At 37.6% G+C, this 24,324-nt stretch overlaps 1 long non-coding RNA gene across 5 annotated transcripts in view; it reads left to right on the top strand.

Annotated features, from left to right (window-relative positions):
- The window catches only part of LOC147369825 (uncharacterized), a 229,093-nt gene that overhangs the window by 94,100 nt on the left and 110,669 nt on the right, over positions 1 to 24,324 (top strand). For 3 of the 5 annotated variants that reach the window (XR_015168573.1, XR_015168575.1, XR_015168574.1), the window contains 2 exons: positions 6,274 to 6,337; positions 8,636 to 8,722. The exons of the other annotated variants lie outside the window; for them this stretch is intronic. This is a non-coding gene — a long non-coding RNA (uncharacterized LOC147369825). The remainder of the gene's footprint in view (positions 1 to 6,273; positions 6,338 to 8,635; positions 8,723 to 24,324) is intronic. 5 annotated transcript variants of the gene reach the window in all.

Raw genomic sequence — 24,324 nt, 5'->3', positions numbered from 1 at the left:
AAATACTGTATGATTCCTCTTTTATATGAGGTATCTAAACAGTCAAAATTATAAAAACAGAAAGTAGAATGATGGTTGACAGGGACAGGAGAAAACAGAAGGTTGACATCAGATGTATATGGTTTCAATTTTGCAAGATAAAAATAATTCTGCAGATTTCACAACAGTGTGAATAAATATGAATGTGAACTTTTAACCATAATTTATAATGTTAAAAAAAAAAGCAAATAGGATTGCAAAACTTCAAACAGAAAAAGAAAACAGGAGAAGAATAAACTCAGAATTTAGGGTAATGGTTACCTTGAATTGGGAAGGATGGGGTATGGGACAGGGGTTAGAGGAAAGAGATAAAGACTATTGTCAAAGCCTCCTAACTTTCATAATGGGTAGTGGAAATAATTTGGGAATTATTCCAAATCATTGGAAGTAACTAAATAATCAATAAAAGAGGACCATACATGGATCAATGAGGGAAGTAGGGTAATGAACCAAAAATTACTGAGACCAATTTTGTACCAAAAAAAAAAAAGAGTAAAATTTAGTTACATCAGTTTCCAGTGTAAAACACTTTATAACTTTTATTTCTTAAAGAAAAAATCTTAAAACAGCTTTTAAGGCCCCTATAAGATCTCCCAGCATCTTTCTCCCTCATTTTGCTCATTACGTACCCTTTTCTCCTAAACGCTATTCAGGGTAAACATGTTTCAGTTCTCAATGCGCTCTGTGTCATCTTGCCTCCAGGATTTCCAATGTGCCACGCCATCACCTAGAGCACTGTTCCCCTTGCTCATTTTCTGGCTCACTTCCACTTCTTGATATCTCGGTAGAATATTCATTCTGTCCTCAGGGAGGCCTTCTTTGAAGTTAGTCCTCCTACATCCCCATCACATACTGACTGCAGAGATTGCCGTTGCCTGTAGACTAACTCTTCTCTCTTCCCTCTTGGCAGCAAGGACGTGCCTGTCTTATTTACCAGTTTTATCTTTAGCCCCTTGCACAATACTGGTAACTTTACAAATATTAAACCATGCATAAAAAAATCAGTGGGCCTTAGAGTAAAATCCTAATCACCTTCCCCATAAAGACCTTCACTTTACTGAATGACCCTGGGCATGATGAATATCCAGAAACAGCAAGTCTACTAGTTTTTTTTATTGTTCCTCTAATGCAACAGGCATATTCCCACCATCAAGTCTATTCCACCTATTCCCTCTGCCTGAAGTGCTTGCCTTTCTCCCCACCCCCACCACTAGTTTTCTGTTTAGCTAACCACTCACTTGAATCAAGCTTTTGCTCAAGTATCACCTTTAATGAGGTTTTATATGTTTTTAATTTAATACTGAACTTCTCTCTGCAAGTGGCCCTTCAAATCATCCCCTATTTTATCTTGCTTGAGTACTTACCTTCTACAATACCATATGATTTCATTATGTTTAGTATATATTGTCACTTTCTGTTTTTCTCTAACTTACTTCACTTAGTATGATACCTCTAAGTTCATCTATGTTGCTGCAAATGGCATTATTTCATTCTTTTTATGGCTGAGTAGTATTCTATTGTGTATATATACATATACATATGTGTGTGTGTGTGTGTGTGTGTGTGTATATATCTATATCTATATCTCACATCTTCCTCATTCATCCCTCTGTTGACGGACATTTAGGTTGTATCCATGTCTTGGCTATTGGAAAGAGTGCTGCTATGAATATTGGGATGCATGCGAGTTTTAGAAGTGTGGTTTTCTCCAGATATAAGCCCAGGAGTGGGATTGCTGAATCATATGGCATTTTTCTTTCCTATTAAGGCTATATATTAATAGTATTTATTTTTATGTGTATACCACTTTCTGTTTATCCTTTTACCCACTGATGAACATTTAGGTTGTTTTCGTATCTTGCTATTATGAATAAAAGGCATAGATTTTTGTCTGTTTAGTTCACTGATGAGTCAGAAGTATCTAAAACAGGGCCTGTTACACAGTAGATGTTCAATAAAAGTTTATTAGCTAAATGAAATATAGGGAGCAAAACAGAAGCTATTTGATATTCCTAGAACTTTCTAGATGACTTTTTCATTCCTTAGACACTACAGTCTATCACTGTCTTGTCTTTGAGGCATCCCTATGGCGTTTTCTTTAAAAATAACTGAAGACCATGAGTAAATAGGGTAGTTAAGGAACCATGGGGCCTGAATATCCAGACATTTCTTACCCATAGATCTATTCTAGCATCTGGGTCTTTGGAGTGTGTCTTGTCCCTCTAAAATTATTGGTAAAATGTCATTGCCCTAGCTAGGGTGAATATATATATTCTGAGATGTATAAGGAAATAATTAGAGGACTCCTTGGCTTCCAAAAAGGAAAATACCTAGTGCAGATATGTTCTAAGAGGAGGAAAAAAGGGTTGGGTGTGTACAAAGGGTGTATAATAGCGTGGTACTCTCTCCACCTTAGGAAAGACTATGTGAGTTTCATTGATTCCTCCAAACACCTCCAACCCCACAATGGTTACAGACTGGTACTCTACTATTTCCCTTGAAAAATCAGAAAATAATTTTTTCTGCCTAGTGAGGACACTCTTGTTGGCCTACCAACAAGGTAGAGACCTATCTCTAAGTCAGACCTCACCCCAACATGCCATTTTTCCCTTTAAAAAGAAAATCCCCCAAATATTTTGATGGTTCCAAGATCTCGGTGCCAGATTTGACAGTGATTACAAAAGTTTGCATGACTTAACTTACTTAATTTCATCATGGAGTTTATGGCTATGGAATTCTGGAATCAAATTAAGGTTTTCATCTGTCAATTATAAAGAAACGAGATTGATAGAACAAAGTCTGGCAGCCTGATTGAAAGGGCCTGGTGATGGCTCTTCCTAAATCTTCATTTATAGATAAACTCCAGACCCTTGACATTTGGAAGAGTAGGTTCACAGATATTAAAAAAATCCCCAATTTGCACATATTTCCATAGCATATAAATTCTTTGAAAAAAGAAGTAAAGTTTGAAAAATGTGAGTGTTCTCTTCACATTCTTACTTCAATATATCAGAAAATATTGCTCCTGGATTCACAGTTCCCTGGAGGATCATATGTTTCTTATGCTCAACCTCTAGAGAGACATTCCATGAGAGTTACTGCATATTCTTGGCTGAAGAACAACTCACTCTTAAAATGCCTCCCTGATACACACCATCCTTATAGTACACAGAAGTGGGTGCTTCCATAAAAGTTAATACATCATGGGACATTGGGATTTCTTCAAATTAATCAAAACCTTGATCATTAAGTTTATAAAGGTCAAGGGTTTATGACACAGCACGATGCAATAAACAACGTATTTAAACACAAAGGCTTTGGACTTATTTGGATGTTCAATCTCAGCTCAACCACTTAATAATTATGATATTGGGGAAGTCCCCACCTGGTTCTTCATTTATAAAATACAAAAATAACTGATGCCTCTCTGGGCTCTAAACAGATCCAGGAAGAACAGAAGTGGAACACTCAGCATGTAAGTGGAGAGTCAAGCACATAATACAAATGTGGTAGTGAATCAGCTCTATCCTACCACATTTGTCTCCTGCGCCACCCCCCGCCCCCTCCTCCGCCACTCCGGTTCATTCTCCACTTAGCAGCAAGAGTGAAGTTTCCAAAGCTTAATTCAGATTCTGTTACATGATGATATAAAAGCCTTCCAATGACCTTCCACTGTGGTCAGAAGAAAATCCAATGAAGGGGTGAATCCTGGACCTCTTCTAAAGCCATACCCTGCCTCAGTCATTTTGCTCCAGCTACACAGAGCTTCCTTCTGTTTCTCAAATTCACAGGCCTCATTTCCATATGAAGGCCTTTGTACTAACTGCTTTCTTCTTCCTGGAAAATGCCCATTTCTGCATCATTGCTTGGCTAACTCTTCTTTATCTGAGTTTGCATGTCACCACCTTAGAGAAGCCTTCTGTAACTACTCAATACTCCCTTCACCCTGCATACCATTATTTGATTTACTAACTCAGTAGTTCTCATCATGATACATAATTATCTTGCTAATTTGTTTTCTTATCTGTTATCCTTCTTTCCCAACTAATATATAACTGAGCTCACTTTCTGCTAGGTTCTCTGAATTCCCACTTCCTTGACATAGAGTATGCATTCAGTAAATGCTGGTTGACTGGATGAATGGATGAGGATAATATCATTTAGTTGTATTGTATGTGGTGACAGCATGGTAGGAAAATTATATACAAATTTACGTGAGAAAATATTTTAAAAGATTAATGTAGTCTCCTAAGGCTGCTCAGAAACAATGGGACATGAGCTGACCATGAAAGGATAAGTGAAATTCAGATAGACGGAAGAACTTTTAGAAAGTTGTTTCACCTCCAAGTATCTGAGACTTTATTCTTGTCCTTTGGGGGCGGAGACAAGCCTGCCCCTCATTTATGGGGATGTTCTGGAGCCAGAGATAATGCATAAAAGCTGCTGAGTGCTAATTAGTTCTATCTGTCAGGGCACAGGAAGCCAGCAGGTCTGAGTGGCTGATTGCAAGGTCTGTAGCTGAAAATACTTCTTGCCAAATGCCTGGAGGGGCTGATAAGGGAAAAGACTATATTCTGTAAATTAACATATTCTAAGCAGGTCACAAGGCCTTAGTTATAGAAAACAGTGGTGAGGATGGAAAGAAAGGCGAAACCACCCCTTTTTTAATGAAGCTGTGAGTTCTTTGACAAGGATCCTTGCCTTGGAGTCAGAAGTGGTGGCAGCTGAGTTTAAATTCTAGGAGTAACTACTGGCAAAATTAGGAAAGAAATGTACTTTCTTCATTGTGCTCACTTCCTAAGAAGAACTAATTCTCTTCTAACATCCTCAAAGAATCAATTCTCCTCATTTTGCCCTTTCCTATTTGAGCCATGATTTTCACACTTACTCTTCTTCCTTTTAGAAGCAGAGTGTTTTCAATTCTGCTACCCTAGCTGACATACCTCTTCTGGATGATTTTGCAAGCTCCAGGTTTCCTTGGACTTCATGGTCTAGGAGAAAGAGCAGTGGACATCCGAAAAGCTAGAATTCTGGTTCTGGTTTCTGTTGTGTAGGTGTATTAATCATAACTTCTTAGGTTGAAAGTTACAAAAACAGAGATCAAAGCTTAAGAAAGAAATCATTGGTTTACATAATTGAAGACTTCAGGATTTGCTAGATCCAAGCATTTATCAACAACAGCATCTTCTGTCAACCCCCCTTCTTTCAACCTTTCAACCTAATCCAAACTCTAACCATTTTTATTTAGACTTGTTCTTAAGCTTTTTGCCTGGACTAACTATCCAAAAGGGAAGAAGGATCTCTTCATTTCTCCCTGGTCCATGCATTAAAACTCAAGGAACCAGAGGAAAGCGATCATCTGAGAAGTCAGGCTGGTAGTGTGCTCGAATTTATGTGTTGGCAGGATGGCAGAGTAGAGCAGCTGCTCATGAGCCCATGATTGACATTTCTAAGACCACTGAGAGGGGAAAGGAAATATTCACAAAGGAAAGGCTGCTTACCAGAAAGACAACCACTGTGCCTACTAGTTTTTTCATCTGTAAAATAATCGTGTTCATAAGATTATGGATGTGGATATACTTTGAAAACCAAAAATCTTAGTACAAATGAAAGCTAATATTGTTTCATAAACCTTTTCTCTGTGTCCTGATTCTAGAACCTTTGCTATGCAAGGTGTCAGTTGGCTTGTAAAGTTGGTAGAAAGATTAATTGGCACAATGAGTACAAGAACTTTTCACAGAATAATGGGCAGGAAGTCTGCCCAATGTTAGTATTTCTCCCTTATGCCAGGTAATATACAATTTGCCAAAAGTTTTACCTGAAGAGAAGAATCTAATGGTTAGAATTACTCATTATTTCTGCCAAGTAGCAAAGATATGTGGGGATGGGAGAAGAAAATTGCCAGTATTCTTAACATTTCTTTTCTCTGTGTATTTCTTCTGCCTCTCTCACTCCACCTACACAAATGTGGGGGGCATGGGGAGAGGGGTGGGGAGAACAGTGCAGAGTTGAAATCATGCATAAGTAAGAATATATAAATATGCCATTACCATTTGAATTTGTTACCACTTGAAGTGTCTGGTACATGTTAATCTGAATTGTATGGGCAAGGCTGATGATTTTAACACAACAATGGGGACGATAATAGGTGTCAGTTTTATGGCACAAGCATTTGAGTGGAGGCTTTCTTGCTGTGAGCTGCAACCCTGATTCAGAGTGTCTTGCTCTGTGCAGGGCCTCGTCACCATGGAAGAGGACGATTGACTGATGCGCTGGTTCCTGAGATCATGGGCATCTGGTATGGTTCTTTCACCTGCAGGTGACATATTCAGTGAAAAATGGGTTCTTTGTCAGTAGCTTCTAGAATGATATGAATGGCCTCTCAGCCTTCTAAAGTTTCAGTTCGTGGCGGTATTGAGATATGGTTGGTCGAGAGAATGCTAGGCTAAAAATTGAGTGACCTGTGCTGTCCTCTTGACTCTCTTGCTAACATCCTTTGTGACTTTTGCGAAGCCACTTCCCTCTTTTGAACATGACTCCTTGGTGATCTTGAAGGTGATATTTGCCAGCTTTATGTACCCCAGTGCTTGCAGGAATCAGCCCTTAAATAGAACCAAGGCAAATTTATGGGTGCTGTTTCTTCTCATCTAGTTCCCCTGACTTTCATTCTGGGCTGTTTGTCACTGTAGTTTCAGAAAAGAACGATCAACCCTGGTTCATGGACCACTTTATTTCAACACAAACATTAACACCAAATACCTTTTCCTTTGAGGGGTCACCCACCACTTTATTGATGTATCAAAACTGCCTGAGTGGGAGAAATTTTGGATATGACCATAAGCAGTGCCATGCTAATTCCACAAGAGGTGATCGATTTAGAGCTAGGAAACAGAGAAAAAGCCCTAAAAATTATCACCATTACTCTCATGAAAATGTAAGCCTCTCTTTTCAGTATTTTTCCCTGACCAATCCTTTTTCCATCCCCTGTAGATCTACATAATGATTCAAGCTTAATTTCTGCCTGCAGATGAAACTGACTTGTTGGACTATCACTAATTTTGATTCTGAAGGGTTTGTTTTGTCTTTCTGTCCACATGCATAAAATAACACAGATCTACTCCCACACTAGACTACAAATTCTGGGAGAGAAGGCATTATAATTCACTTATTCATTGCCAAAACCCCAGCCCCCAACATGCTATACGAAACAGAAAATCAATCAGTGGGTAAGTGAATTAATAAGTGACTGAATGACTCTGAAGGGTGTTCTGATGATGAAATTTATATAGTAAGCATTTCTGGAATTTCATTCATATTTGGTGTGAATTCCCATTGGTTTTTCAAATGCCATCTATTAAGAAATTTTACATTGGTTGCTACTTCATTGTTTTGTACCTCTCTAAAGAAACAACTCCTGTTCTACATTTTTCAAAATTCAACTTCTTGGACACCACTGGATTGTTAGCTCCTAACATGCAGGGACATGAACAGACAATTCTCCATATTCAACACAAATTTGAATGTAAAGGAGAGTTTTGAGCTACTTGTGGTAGATAGATGGAGAGGAATTCAATGGAAAGAATATACAACACACAGATCTAGCCTGGTTAGGGAGTAGGACATAGCTAAGAATCATCCACAGCATAATTCAGTAGTAAGAAAGCTACAGAAACAAAAGGAATATAATATCAACGTGTTTTATAAAACATGCTGAGAGTTACATGGTATAATCTTTACCATGTTGCAGTTAAAGAATCTAAAGATCAGAAAAGTTAGGTGATTTATCTGTGATCATCCAAGTAATCTGTGATCCTTTTTCCAAATTCAAAGACAGTCTGGGATGCAGGCTACTGAAGTGAAAGTTAAATGATCATAGGCCAGAAAAGGTCATAAAATGTAAATAAATGGACAGCCATGATGGTCTGAGAATTCTCAGAGAGCTTTGATCACACCCTCTCTCAATCCTGGCTCTTACCCACGGAGGTCAGACTGAAGAAAGTCAGCTCCTGCAAATGTCCCTTCAAGGTCTTGAGTATTCTAGTCACATTTCTTTAGATCATCAGCTCTTTGCATCTGAGACTAATAAATACCTTTGAATGAATGACTGTACTTAATTCTGTTCTCTGAATGCTTTTAAGAAGAATTCTTATGAAACAGAATTGGTCCAGATTGGTACTTCTTAATCTCTAATGGATTAAATTTATCTTTAGAATAAAAAAAGACTCCTGGCAGTAATTGTAATAAAGTAGGTAGGGTAGATGGGTGCCTGGAGTACTTGTTGTTAATAAGATGCCCGGGAAATTCTGTGAAAGTGATTCACAGACTGCACTTAGGAAAATACAGAGGACTAGGAGCAAAAGAAAAGGAAGCACCCAAAGAGAATCCACAGCAGCAGCTGTGTATTTCTTAACTGACACACACTCAGTGTAGGTGCTCAACAAAGACTCATTAGATCAGTAGGTGGCTGGATACATGGATAGATGAGTAAACGGATGGATGGATAAATGGACGGGTGGGTGCATGCATGGATAGAATGAAATAATGGATAGATGTTTGGACATGTAGATGGAGGAAATTGCTTTCCTTTTCCTTGTAGGTGGACTAATACTGACCTCGCCAATGTCACTGTAACAACTTTCCACAGATAAGATGAAATTCATTGTCCATGTGAAACTATTATGCAGTAAGTAGATATTTGCTCTTCCAGACTGATTTGTATTATTGTTGTTACACGTTGAGTAGAACTAATATTACTTATGTTGTTATTTTTGAGGTGGTAATGGGGTAATACAAAATATCAGGGAGTTATTTTGCTTGACCTGAATATTTAGTGCCTGGCTTCTAGGCAATGCATTTTATTTCTATTATTCATAAACCACATAACCACTATACAACTGTTGCCCTTTGTGGATAGGATTACCTAAAAAGAAATTTATTATGTAAGATTGCTAATTATGAAGCTAAAGCATGCCCATTAAAGGCATTTACCTTGTAATTTTGTGATGAGGGACTGTGTGAAACAAAGCATGGAATATGATTATTGTGGCTGAGGATACAAGGATATAAAGCTGCTCATTTATTTTAGAACTGGGAATTAATTTCGCATGATATGTTAACATAAGAAACAGGACTGCTGCAGAGCAAAGCTCTTTCCACCCCCTCATCTGAATCTGAGGTCTTTGTCTAATTTCCTAGCTGCCTTTTCCCACCTCCTTCCTCCTCTCCCCTGTCTTAGACCTCCAAATTCAAATGCTCTGGACTTCTGTTTTTCAGTAGATTCACCTATTCAAAAAAACAGTTTGTTGGACGAGTTCAGTGCATGGTCTCTGGAGAAAGAATGCCTGACTTTATATCCTGATTCTGACATATACTAACTAGCTTTAAACCTCAGGAATTCAGTTTTCTTATCTGTAAAATAACACTGCAAAATGATAGTAATTAACTCACAAGAGTGTTAGGAGGATTATTTGAGTTATCTATGCATTAAGTATTTAAATCTTAATAGTAAGTTTTCAATAAATGTTATTGCAAATTTTTTATCATGAAGGCAATTAATAACATTATAGAAATTACAAAAAATTTTAAGAACCATACAATCATAATCCTAACATTCTAACCCACATCTGGTATTTTTCATTCTAATGTGCTAACTTTTGAAAGTGGAATTTTGTCTTCTGGATACTCTTCATGGTTTGAAGAAACCACAAACATGACCAAAGAGCTTTTAATACTTTTCTCCTACAGAAGAATTTTCTTACACAAATAACTAAAAAGGCCAAGAATTTACTTCCCATTGTGAAGAGATCTCTATATCTAAATGATATTTATTAAAATTTAAGAATATTGCCAGTGAAGAGCACTTTAGTAAGCAAATAGTTAATCTTTGAGTCTGGGTTTGTTTATCAGATTGATTCAATATACTGTAAAGTTTCATCTGGTCCATAGGACACTTTAGATAAATTCATTGTATAAGCATCACTGGTTTGAGCCCTGAGGTCAACCAAACCTGAGTTCAAGTCCTGAATCTGGATTCATGATCTTGAGCAAATGACTGTGCTTCTCAGATGCTTCACCTGGAACAATGAGGTTAATAACCCTACATGGTGTTGTCAGAACTGGAGTAATGATAAGAAACAATCCCTGTTCTAGCCATCACAGTGCACAGTGATGAACTAACCCTGACCAAAAGGTGGTGCAAAGAAATGGACTTTCCTGGAGGTAAAAAAGCTGGAGGCAGAGTTATTCTTTAGGGATTCTGGTTTTCTCTCCTTATGCCTTCCGGGCTTACCACAATCAAGTGTTGCAATGATGCTAGACAACAAGGAGTACTATATATTTGTAAATTTGCCTTAAATCAGAAGTGCTAATTGATGGAATCCTAAGTATAAAAGGTCAGTGATGTGGCAAGACTAGAGCTTTCCACTCCCGCAAGATCCCTTAGGCATGGACAGTGTTAAGGTCAACTATGTCTCCATTGGAGACCTTCTGGGTGGTATTCATCTACTTGGGCTCCTATAACAAAGTACCACAGACTAAGAAGCTTAAACAACAGAAATATATGTCTCAGAGATGTGGAAGCTGGTTAGCCAAAGAGCAAGGTATTAGCCAGTTGTTTCTGATGAAAAGCCACTTCCTGGCCTGACCTTTCATAGGTGTGAGGCTGCAGAGTGAGGGGAGGGTGGTAGAAGGGAAGAGGGAGGAGAGAGTAAAGTCTCTGATGTTTCTTCTTTTAAAGACACTAATCCCTCTGGATCAAGGAGCCACCTTTATTACTCCATTTACCTTAATTACCTCCTTCTTAGTACTATCTCCAAATAGTCACATGGCGGCGGGGTTAGGACTTTGACTATGAATTTGGAGAGGACACAATTCAGTCTACAGCAGGGCCAAGAGAAGTAATGTTAAGTTATGTTACATCTGCTCTTCTTACATTATGAGAGTTGTATCAGGGTCAGCTCAATCAGTGTGTGTGTGCAAGTGTGTGTGTGTGTCCTCTTCCTACCAAATTATAAGCCCTGAGACTTGCTGCAGGTGCCCATTATTGGAAATCTCAAAGTATAAGATGCCTCTCACTAAACCAATATCCTGATTACTATAGTTTTCCAGAGGCCTGTTTAACAGAAAAGAAGCAGGAAGTGTGGCTTCCTCCTCCTGAGTAGGGCACATGAGAATTATCTTGGTGCTTAAAATGAAAAAGTGGGGCTATCACTTCTCTTTCCATTAGTTTGTTTCAGATTTCCAATCACAATTATCATGATTCCTTGCAAGAGTTTACGAAGTAGTTTTCCTGCTTCTGTCTCCTTGACTTATCTTTTCAAGCTCACTCCTTGCTAATGTATGATACCAGGGTTGGCTTCCTGGAGAGAGGTGATCAAGGAGCACAGGCCCCTTGCTGAGACATACATTAGCACAATTTCTAAATATGCTCTTTAGACTCATTTGATCTATGATATGTGTTATCATTTGATAAATATTGAGCTAGCTGAGGTTCTGTCTATATGTATGAGAAACATCTGTTGTCATGCTCCTTTAAGCAAGACAAAATAGATATTCTGATAATTGCTTCCAAGTATTTTGGTTTTTTTCAAAATAAAGTTGTGATTCAAGAAACTTAAATGAGATAATTATAAAGTGTGCATTGAGAAAGAATTTATTCCTCCTTAAAAGTATTAATTAGGCCCTTCTTAATCTCTATTGCAGATCTTCTGATGAACTTGTTTTTCTTCCAACTGCCTCTTTTGATTATGCATAAATAGGATGTAATTACCTATGGAGGGAAGGTTATTATACACAAATATATTCAGAAATTATGAGGATAAAATTCACAATAGGCTTTTGTAGTCCAATCACAACTTAGGGCCAAAATAAGCAATTTGTTCTCTTTGAGTATCTACCTTCTCTATTGCTTTTTTCTTATTAGCACCATGGAGCATGTTAGAAAATAGAAAGAAAATAATTAGTCATTTTGACCTGTAGCTAGAAGGAAATTTGTTTTCTTTACATATTTCCTTAACAGATGAGTTCACTGTTAGTGATGCTACTGAAAGGGAAAGTGTTAGTTGCTCAATTATGTCCAACTCTTTGTGACCCCATGGACTGTATCCTGCCAGACTCCTCTGTCCTTGGGTTACTTCAGGCAAGGATACTAGAGTAGGTTGCCATTCCCCTCTCCAGGGAATCTTCCTCACCCAGGGATTGAACTCAGGTCTCCCCCATTGCAGGCAGATTCTTTACCATCTGAGCCACCAGTACTATTATTATCTCTTTTTCTTTGCTTTGCCATCTTTTCTGTCAATTTCTCAACTCAAAATTTAAGATGGGGATCTCTAAACCTAAATTCTCTTTTTCAGAGAGGAATGAGAAGAATGTAAAAGGGAACAGTTGAAAGTATGATCAGTTTTAGTGATGCTTGTCCATATCATAAATATTTTGTTTCTCCAGAATGCTCACAGTGGGAAGGCTTTCTGAAAATAATTTTAAGAATAGTCTGCAATGGATTGCATTTCCTTATGCTTACAGGCTGTTGTAGTCTCCAGCTTGAAATTGTATGTGCATATGTGTATGTGGGATAAACAGCTAATTACCTGTCAGTTACCATAGCGATGTTTATAGGAAGAATAAGAAGCTCTGTTAGCTCTGTTACCCATCTTAATAGTGGAAAACCCACATAATCTCTTCCTTTCAATCCTCACTGGAGATTCTGGCAGAAATCTTGGGATGCTCTCTAGTAAATGCTTCTGTGACATTTGAGCCTCTTTCTTTTGAATGGAGACTGTGTTTATTTGAGTGAGAAGTGGAAAGAATTAGCTTGGAAGAAGCTCTGGGATGCTAACACAGTTGACTCATGACTTAGTTCTGTTAGCAGTAGTTGATACAACACTGGCTCAGCATGAGGCCTTCTTCCAATAGTTTTACCTACCCCTGTGAATTCTCAAAAAAAAAAAAAAAATCCTCTATAGATAAAGATACTATTCTTTCAACAAATATTTTTGAACACCTACTATGGCTCAGCACTGTACTAATCTTAAGGGAAGCCATAGTGAGGTGAATGTAAGTCCCTAATTTGGGAGAGACATCTATTTATTCAACAAATATTTCTTGACTACTTCTCATGTGCTTACTGTGTTATCTGGAAATGATAAAAGAGTGGTGCAAACCCAGATTTGGAGGAGACATCAGTAGTCAGGAAAAACATCCAGGAGGAAGTTAGCCAGGAAGGGTGGGGAGGATGCGAAGATGTGATGGGAAGGTATTTCAGAAGAGGGATAATCTTATGAACAAGATCAAAAGCAAGTAAATATGGTACATTTAGAGGAAAGAGATTAGTATGTCTAGACAACAGAATTCAAGAGAGGTGAGGGCAATGCTATAGAGATATAAGTAAGGATCAAATCGTAAAAGGCCATAAGTAAATTGTGGTGGATTCTATTTTCAAAAGATAATTACAACAATATCTCTGACTCCACATGGTCTTCTAAAATTTAAACTTCCCACATTTCGGCCTTCAAACATTTCTTCCTTCTTTTCTTCCCTAGAACCTAGGTGGACATTTTAATCTCTGAGACAAATTATATAATGCTATTACTTCTGTTTTATTCTCTGGAGACATTTGCTCTTGAAACTCAATCATGATGCAGTGAGGATACCCTAAGTAGTCCATGCAAAAAGAACACAAAGAGAAGCCACATAAAAGTATTTGGGGGTAATGGCTGGCTGTTGTCCAACCAACAGGTAATATTAGCCACCAGACATGTGAGTGAATTCTCTTCTAGATGATACCAGAACCCAGCTGTCAGGTTATTCCCAATCTGCTAGTATTCCAAATGAGCTCCCATACCTAGTAGAGCAGAGAAGAGATAAGCTGTCTCCACTGTGATGTATCTGAAATTCTAACCTTGTGTGGTTTGTTTTGCAGCAATAGCAACTAGAACATTTCCTAAGGAGTTTGTCCCTTTTTTCTGAGCCAGTGGGGAGCCACTGAAGTTTTAAGCAGCCAACTAGCAGGATCAGATTAGCATAGTAGAAGGTTCGTTCTGTCACTGTTGAGTGAGGAGAGTTAATGAGAGTCAACTCTGGAGGCAGGGAGACTGGCTGGGAAGAGATCGCCCCCAGTGAAGCAATGTGTGAAAATGACCTGGACTTGGGTGATATTAAGAGAAATGAAGAGAGTAATTCAAGAGTTATAAGGAAGCTTGGATCTACAGGGCGTGGCACTAGATTGAATTGGAGGACAGGAACATAGGAAACAAAGATTATGTTGGGTTACTGTCTTGATAACACTGTGGCTGATATGCCTTTCACTCTGACAGCAAGCACTGGACAAAGAGCACACTTTGGAGAGTCAGGAATGGGAGATGATTAATTCTTTGGGTGCCTGATGATCCGTCACATTCTATAACAACAATTAAAATGTTCAGATGGGACTAGGCTATGTGTGACATTCTCAGATGTCCTATTCTGCTCTCCTTAGGCAAAAAGCTTAAAAAGTACAATATCCTCTCTCAAAATTTCCGAAAATGATTAGAGGTGATGAATTGGCAAGTTCATGTGCAAAACCAGTCTATTTTCAAGGCCCTGCACTAAGAACTATGGAGGCTGCAGTGATGAGTTAGATAGACTTTCAAAAATCTAGTAGGAAGGTAAAGTTGCAAGGATTATAACATAAGAAATAATGCCTCACTTATAAAGGGCATGAACACAATTTTAAAAAGATATCAGTCCCAGTGGATTATCAAAGGCCTTGGGGAAGAGAAGACATGTCAGTAGAAAACCACTATTAGATACAAAGAAAAGAAAGGAGGAGATGCTACATCATAGATGAAGTTGGAGATGAGATCTGATATCAGACTTCCTAGTTTTAAGTAGCAGGTCTTCAATTCAGTAGCTTGGAAAAGTTTTAAACATTTTTTACAATCTGTAGACTGCCGATTGTCATGATAGTATCTGCCTCCTAGATTTTTTGAAAAAACTAAACAATAAACCATGTATATAAAATATTTAGCTCACTGCCTGAAACATTGTAAGCATTTAAAGAAAGATAACTGCCATAATCATCAAGGGCATCTTCATCACTATCATTTATCATCACTGTTTTTATTACTTAGAACGAATGTTAGTGGTAAACAATGAGATTACATAGTTCACCAAAACTTTTCTCCTCTTTATAAAAGGATAACAACAATATATTTTTGAACAAATACTTTACTAGGTGGTTCTGCTTCTACCTAGAATGAAGAAGTCTGGAAAAAAGGTTACTCCCACCAAAATAATTGAAAAAAAAACTGGATAAACTAGAAAATCATGACCCTTCATTTTTCTTTTTTTCATCTCAGAGAGTTGACGTAGCAGAAAAACCAAGTAGCCTGAAATTCAAGGGAAAACATTCCAGCTCAACCCCTAGGAGAAATGGGATTCATGAATTAACTCTTCTCTGAGAGAGTACAATAAAAAGGGCCACCATAAAAACAGGCAGAAAGATAGTAGTTAGTTTTTTTAAAATTTCTGAAGCTCAGATATGGACTAATGTGCTAATGTAGAATTGATGGCCACAAATGAAAAGGGAGTTTGAACACACTTATGGGCTTTTTTCAATGGACCTCTACCAAGCACTCACAAGAAAGACAAGGGTCAAGTTGGGTAGCCATAGACAGCCTCTCATTGAAAGTAAGTGTGGATTAAAAAAAATTGGTCCTGATCCCCTAACTGGCTCTTCACTCAAGTCTTAAGCATCTAGGAGAAGAACAACAAATTCTGTGAACTCCCAAATCAGAGTAAAGAGCCAGTATTCAGTTCAGTTCAGTCACCCAGTTTTATCCAACTCTTTGCAACCCCATGGACTGCAGCATGCCAGGCCTCCCTGTCCATCACCAACTCCTGGAGCATACTCAACCTCATGTCCATTGAGCCGGTGATGCCATCCAACTCATCCTCTGTCATCCGCTTCTCCTCCTGCCTTCAATCTTTCCCAGCATCAGGGTCTTGTCTAATGAGTCAGATCTTTGCATCAGGTAGCCAAAGTATTGGAGTTTCAGCTTCAGCATCAGTCCTTCCAATAAATATTCAGGACTTATTTCCTTTAGGATGGACTGGTTGGATCTCCTTGCTGTCCAAGGAATTCTCAAGAGTCTTCTCCAACACCACAGTTCAAAAGCATCAATACTTCGGAGCCAGTATTACTAGGGAACAAATGGAAAATAGCATTCTACACATGATAAAGAACTCAGAAATTATCCCAAGGGCATAATTCCATACTATAATGCTATTAGAGGTCTCATACCACTGGGAAGCAGAAGATAACTCTGCCACAGTGGAGATATAGTAGAGAGCTACTGGCTGCTGGCAATTGGGTAGAGGAACAGAAACCAATCCTAAGGCCTAGTCACTAAGGTCTATCTAAGACTGAAGCCATAATAGGACCACAGGAGATGCTCTGATACTAACCACCAGTCTGGCAAGAACCAAGTAAAGCAACAGATTCTACCCGTAAGGGTGGGTAAGAGCATGGAAAAGCCTCTTCTGGTGGCCTTGGCATACAGGATACTGAAGCAAAAAATTTGAGAAAAAGTCTTCTGGCAATCTCAACTTTATCCTAATCTCAAGGCATCCTCAGGGAATTAAAAATCTACAGTATAATGAAGGGAACTGTAGCTACAATAAACCCCAAATGAACTCAGCTCCTGATGAGATTGATTCTGTATTCCATACTTACAGCCTGAGAAGGGACATGTGTATTTCCAAGTGTAAAAGTTACTTAGCTCATCTGTTCCACACAAGATGCCTGGCTTGCAGTCAAAAAATGTGAGACACAGAAGAAAGCAAAACAAAAGCAACTGATTGTCAAAGGCAACACAAAAGAAGACTCAGAGATGGCCCAACTGTTGGGATTATCAGATACAGACTTTAAAACAAATATGATTGATATGTTAAAGGATATAATAGGATAGATGGACATTTGCAGGAAGAGATAGTAGTTTTAACAGAGAAATAGAAAAAGATTAAGTTAAAATGCTAGAAATAAAAAATAGGGTGTGATAAGCAAAATAATGGTCTCTTCCAAAGATGTCCATATTCTAGCCCCCCAAAATATGTGACTATGTTAATTTACATGGCAAACAGAACTTTGCAAATGTGATTAAGAATCTTGAGATGGGTATATCATCTTAGATTCTTCAAGTGGGCCCAGTGTGATTACAACGGTCCTTCTAGGAGGAAGGCAGGTGAGTCACTGTCAGAGGAGATGTGATGACAGAAGCAGAAGTCAGAAAGAGAGGAGGGGGAGAGAACATGCTGTGCTGCTCTCTTTGAAAATGGAAGAGGAGGGTTATGAGCTAAGGAATGCAAAGAACCTCTAGAAGTTGGAAAAAGCAAGGAAATAGGTTCTCCTTGGAGCCTCCAGAAGAAATGCAGTCCTGGTGGCCCATTTTAGAACTGGGCCACCATTCTGAACTCTAGACTCTAATATAATAAATGTGTGTGGTTTTAAGGCACTAAGTTTGTAGAAATTTGTTCAGCTGCCATAGAAATCTAGTATACGGGGCATTGGAAGTAAGGGATTTATACAACAAGCTTAAAAATAGATTCAACCTACTCAAAGAAATAATTGGTAAAATTTCATGTCAGTAGAAATTACCCAAACTGAAACTTGAAGAGAAAAAAATATATAGAGAAAAAAATAGAATAGGTCTCTAAGAATCACATGACAATATAAAAATATTTAGCCTACATGAAACTAGAATTTCAGAACAAGAATGAGAGACTAGAGAGAAGAAATGTTTGAAGAGATAGTGGCCAAGAATGTTCCAAAAATGCTGAAAGATGTCAAACCACAGATCCAAGAAGTACAGAAAACTCTAAGGAAAAAAAAAGAATCATAATCATTCAAACTGCTGAAAACCAAATGTAAGACACTGAAAGCAGATAGGAAAAAAAAAGTACATGAACCTCAGAGGAATAAAGATAATAGAATCACATCTTTAAATTGCTAAAAAGAATAATGAAACAAAACAGAATTTGTGAGAGTATCATTCAAAAATTTTAAAAGAAGTGAAGGTGTTTTCAAGCAAATGAAAGCTAAGAAAATTTATTGTCCGGATGCATATTACAAGAAGTCTTAAAGTTCTTCAAGAACAAGGACAGAATGCCATAAAGAAACTTGGATCTACACATAAAAAATAAGAAGATCTAGAAATAGTAAAAATGAAGGTGAATATAAAATATTTTTTTCCTTACTTTGAATTACTCTAAAAGATAATTGCCTGTTTGAAGCAAAAATATAAAAAATATATATTTTATTTTATGACATGTAAAGTAAAAATAAAATGAAAACACAAAGGATAGTATATTGAAACAGGAAGTAGTCTTCTGTAATCTATGTGTGAAGTCATATAATACTATTTGAATGCATACCATATAAAGATGCATTTTGTAAGTCCTAAGACAGCCACTAAAAATATCAGAAATAGTGGTATAACTAACAAGTCAGTAGTGGAGATAAAGTAAACTAATAAAAAAAATTTAATCCAAAAACCACCAGAAAAGATAGAAGGAACAAATAGAAAGCAACTAGGAAGATGATAGATTTAAATCTAATAATATCAATAATTACCAGTTCTACTACAGCAGTTGAAAAAATATTGTTATTGGTTAAAAAAAACACCCAATTATGTGTCATTTGCAAGAACTGTAAATACTTATGATTAAAAATAAAAGGACGGAAAAATATACCATGAAAACACTAATCAAAACAAATATGACATGACTATCTTGATATCAGAAAAGGAGACTTTAACACAAAAATAGACCAGAAAAGAGAGGGCATGAAGCAGACATAATTACATACAGAAGTCAATTCATCAAGAAGTCAGAACCATCTGACATGTTATATACCTAACAACAGAGCTTCAAAACAATGAAACAAAAACTGATAAAGCTGAAAGGAGAAATGGGCAAGCCATAAGTGTAGTTGGAGGCTTCAATGCTCCTTTCTCAGTAATTGGTAGACTAAGTAGAAAAAATCAATGAAGATATACAAGTCCTGAAAACACTATGAACCAATATGACTGCGATGACATTTATGGAACACGCTACCTAATACGCATACACAGACTTTTCAAGGGCACATAGACTATATGCTGGACCATAAAACAAATCTCAGCAAATGTTTAAAAATTAAAATCATACAAAGTATGTCCTCTGACAATAACGAAGTTAAATGGAAATCCACACATTCTAATAACCAAGGACTGCATCTTCAATTACAATTCATCATCTGGCAATAGCAGAGAAACTGGCTCAAGTATATAAATTAATATTATGCTTAACCTAAGTCTTCAAAATTTCAGCGCTAGATGCTTTTTTCTTTTTAGAGAATAAAATAGAAAATCTGCATTATTTCCCATCATTGTTGAAAAATGAACAGGAGAGTAACATTCTAGAATCATGTGAGGAAAAGGGTAGGGTAGGGCAACTTATTATTACCTGTAAATTTGATCACTTGATTCAAAAATATGACAATATTTATATATTTGTATCTATGTATAAATAAATATATTTTAAAATATTTTGTATTTAGATACTTTATGAAGTAGGGATAATCTCAATTGTTTAAGGTGGGAGGGGGGTTCAGGATGGGGAACACGTGTACACCCATGGCAGATTCATGTTGATGTATGGCAAAACCAATACAATATTGTAAAGTAATTAGCCTCCAATTAAAATAAATAAATTTAAATTTAAAAAAATAGAACAAAAATAATAATCAATGACAAATACACAAGAGGTTAGAGACCAAGAACAAAAATTCATTGAATTTAGCAACATCAAGGACATCGGTAGTTTTGTTGAAAGTAGTTTCGATTGGGTATTGAGAGTGGAAAAAAAAATTTAAATAGAGGGGGTTGTAAATATGTATTAGAGAAATTAAAACAGCCTTGTAATAAACTGTTTTGTGAAGACAAAAAAAATCTCAATTGTTTATAAGAGATGTATTATACAAATATCATATATTCACTATATGAAGTTTTTAAGAACTTGAGTTCTGAATGTAAATGGTCCTGTGTCCAAATTCCCAGTTCTGTTATTTGGAGCCAGGTAACCTCACTGGTGTGCATGATGGGGATAATAGCACCTTGCCATAGCTTTATTGTGTGTATTCTTAAATAGATACAGGAAAAAAACAAGTTAGCATAGCACCTGGTACAAAGTAGATCTATGTGTAGATGTATGCCCCTCCATTCTGTTACCCATCATGTTTGACTGGTTGTCTTTGCCTTCCCTATAATATCATCCTGTGACTGCCAAAGTTTTTGCCCTCTTATCAACCAATAGGTGTTTTTTGAACACCTAACATATGCACAGATTTTCACTAGATATTGGAGGAAAATGGCAAAGATAGATTATTCCCTTGGTAAATACAAAAGTTCTTATATTAAATCATCTAGGGAAGACTGAAGATTTCCCTTATTTTTAACAACAGGGAACTTTTCAATAAAATTTTATCCTCCTCTTTGTGCTCTATTACATTTTTTCAGCAAGTATCCCACTCACTGAAAATAAAGATAATCATCCTTTCTATAGGAAATATGATGTTTAAGTATTTAATCTAAATAATTCAGAAAAGAAGGCAGGGACAATGAGTAAGAATTCTTGCCAAGCAGTAAGAATTCTGAAAACTCTGAATAAGGATAAGGATAACTCAGGAAACAAAAGAGGAATGCAAAATAAAATCATGTGACTTGTTAAAAGCCCATTGATCACCCCAATCAGTTGCTTTACATTTACAGCTCCCCAGGGGCTTACCCGGAGAAGTCAATGGCACCCCACTCCAGTACTCTTGCCTGGAAAATCCCATGGACAGAGGAGCCTGGTGGGCTGCAGTCCATGAGGTCGCGAAGAGTAGGACATGACTGAGGGACTTCACTTTCACTTTTCACTGTCATGCATTGGAGAAGGAAATGGCAACCCACTCCAGTGTTCTTGCCTGGAGAATCCCAGGGATGGGGAAGCCTGGTGGGCTGCCGTCTGTGGGGTCGAAGAGAGTCAGACACGACTGAAGCGACGTAGCAGCAGCAGCAGCAGCAGGAGCTCACCCATGCCAAATGGGTCGGTTCATTACCTGACAGAAAGAATCAGAGAATGTTATTTTTCTTTTAAAATATCCAAGATTTTGACTCTCAGGTGCTTCTGTTTCTGCCACCCAGTTTGGCTATGGAAAATATGCCTGAATTCTGTGCAGCTGTTCCTGCAGTTTCTGGCCCCTGGGTGAGCCCTCTCAGTCACACTCACCAGCTCAGACTTTGTCTCTAATCTCATCACACGCACTAGAACACTGGTCTTGAGGGCCACCTATTCTTTGCCCAAGCCAGCTTTCCCACCAGGACTGCCTTATTCCTTACCACATTACATTTACCATTCTTCAGGATGCATTATCTTTTGATTAGTAGAAAACACTTTTCAGAACCATTTTAATTTATTAGTGAATTTCTAATTGTCTGAAAGGAAAGTAGTTGTTTTCCTTCCAAAAATATCATTTGAAGCCAAAGAAGTCAACCAGTTTATTTCCCAATTCACCTCATTGCCACACAATTCACCTCATTGCCACACAGTTCTCATAGATGGACCATCTATCCATCTATCCCTAACCTCCAAGGAGCCATCAGATTCTCCCCAGGGCAAGGAAAACTGCTCCAAGATCTGCCTTCTTCAAGGAAAGTAGCCAGAAACTTTGAAATGAGAGCTTTTCTTGTAAACCAAATAAGTATTTTATAACAAGACCTGAGAGAAAGTCATGAAGCTTAAAAGCAGTAGTTTATTTTTTTTACTTTTAATACAATTTTTAAAGATCACTTTCTATTTACAGTTATAATAAAATATTAGCTATACTCCTCATACTGTACAGCACTTCCTTGAACCCATCTTGCATCCAATAGTTCGTCCCTCCAGCTCACCAACTCCTGTACTACTCCTTTCCGCCTCCCCGCTGGTAACCATGCGTTTGTTCTCTGTATCTGTGAGTCTGAAAAGCAGTAGGTTTTAAACATGTATAGAACCTGGGAATAGAATACATGGAATAGGATATATGGAATTTTCTTGAAGCTGAGCCTCTAAATAAGTTCAGAACATGTTCTAGAAGATAGACTCCAAATGCGGATCAGCTAGTGAAACTGAGATGGACAGGCAGAATGTTAGACTAAATGTGATTCAAATTGAGTTAATATTTTTGAGGCCAGCTTGGCATGGATTCTGTACCAGGCACTATGCCCAGATAAAGACAGCATAAAAGCCATGCTGGAGAGCCTTGTGGAGCCCGAGTTGGACAATTCTAGTAATTAAGTAATTGAAACAGTAGATCCTCTATAAAAAAGAGACTGTATTGCAGATGGTAATAATATGAGCAAAGTAATTTGAGAAACTTTTAATTCAACAGAAGGAAATAGGTTTCTTTACTGTGAGGCTTTGGGATATGTTTTATATATCACCAGAACAAGTATAGAGTATGCAGAGTTTTCTCCACAAAATAACCAAGAAACTGTTTTGTCTTTGGAGCAGCTTTCAATACTAGGGAGTGGTCTGCAGAACCCTCCTTGGGAATTGCTAGTTGTCATTTCTTTTTCCATCTATAATATTTTGAAACAGATGACATTAGTGCCGACCCTAAGATTGCCACTCGTGCCAGCAAAGGAGAAAGTACAGCGTTATTCTAATCCTCCTTAACATCTTGGCTTCATTATACAGTTGCTGCAAGGCTTTGATTAATGGAACCCTTATTGGAGACAACAGTACTTGTTGTACTTTTTCAGGCAGGTAGCACGTTATTCCTTAAAGGTGGGAGCATTAATCTTTCTTACTTGTTTACTTTCACCCTCCTTCTTTATAAATAGCTTCTTACACCATTGCTGGGATGTTTTTTATTTGAGTGAATTCGACCACAAGAGAAGACTCTTCAGTTGAGAGGGATCTACAGTAAGAAATATATACGACTCTCTCGTTCATAAACATGTTCTTCTAACATACTTCTCCAGCTGTGACACTCAGTGTGAAAAAAAAAAAAAAAAAACTATATCGAGTCTGTGTTTTAAAGAGATGAACTTAAGTAGCTAGAAAAGATAGAAAATTAATGCAGAAGAACTATTTTTTAGTCTGTTACCTGGCAAAGGCAAGAAAATGCAATATTATTTTGTTAAAGAGAAGGGGACGCGAAATAGAAGACCCAGGTCTGAGTTTGGGAACAAGGGCTTCTCTTGTGGGAAAACAGGCCTGGGAGTGTCCGACTGTGGAGAAGCAAGTGTTGCTGTACATCAGAGAAGGGAAAAGCAGAGGGGGCAGGGGTGAATTTAGAAACAATCTAGACCACTCACATAGAGAATGAAAAATCTAAGACTTTGTTGGGCATGTTTTGGGAGAATGCCTGGGATCACTCATATGATCAACAACAGACCAAGGGTTAGAAAGCTGTTCTTCCAGGGCGCTGTGCGTCGCTCTTTTGCCTTTACTACAACCATCTTAAATGATTTTCTATCCCATCTGACACTAGAGACTCAGGTTCTTTTCCAATCACTTTCACCCCCTGCTTTCTCATCTTGGTCAATGTCATCAGCATATATCTCGTCGCACACATCTTTAACCACAAACTCATTTTTTGTTTCTCTGTTCTCCTCAGTACTTCCATTCAATTCATCCTCAAATTCTTTTGGCTCGGTTTTCAAAATATACCCTTGAAAATATAGCTATCTCTACGGATGACACCATGCTATGTCTCTTTTCTGGACCATTTCTAATTGGTCTTCCTGTTTCCATGCTTGATCCTGACAATCTACACTCCATCCAGAATTCAGAGAGACAGAGTTTTAAATATAAACTATATCATTAAAAATAAATAAACAAACTCTATCATGTTATTCCACTACTTAAAACTACCCAGGGGCTTCTCATAGCTCTTAGAACACAGTACAGTTTTATTATTGTTCACAAAGCTTGTGATCTGGTCCCCGACTTCATTTGTGGCATCATTTTGTACCTGGGGGCCACATTTACCTTCTCTCTTTGACTCAGAAAATTCAACCTCATTCCTGCTCAGGGCGTTCATCATCATTGTTTCCTCTACTCTGAGTGTTCTCTCTTTCCAGAACTCTGCATGCCTGTCTCCTTATCATTTCTAAAACCTCAGTTCAAAAGTCTCCTCTTTAAAGACCTTTTCCATGACCAAAAACCACTTCCCCCATGGAGCCATCACTACCACATAATACTGCTTTCTTTTTTATAAACAGCTTACCACTATCCACAGTTCTT

Source organism: Bos grunniens, chromosome 7 (assembly GCF_055505025.1).
Source record: "Bos grunniens cultivar Pamir isolate PY7600 chromosome 7, Bosgru_T2T1.0, whole genome shotgun sequence".
In the NCBI taxonomy this organism is placed as follows: Eukaryota; Metazoa; Chordata; class Mammalia; order Artiodactyla; family Bovidae; genus Bos; species Bos grunniens.
Note: the sequence above shows the minus strand (reverse complement) of the source record. Positions and strands in the feature narration are given on the sequence as shown.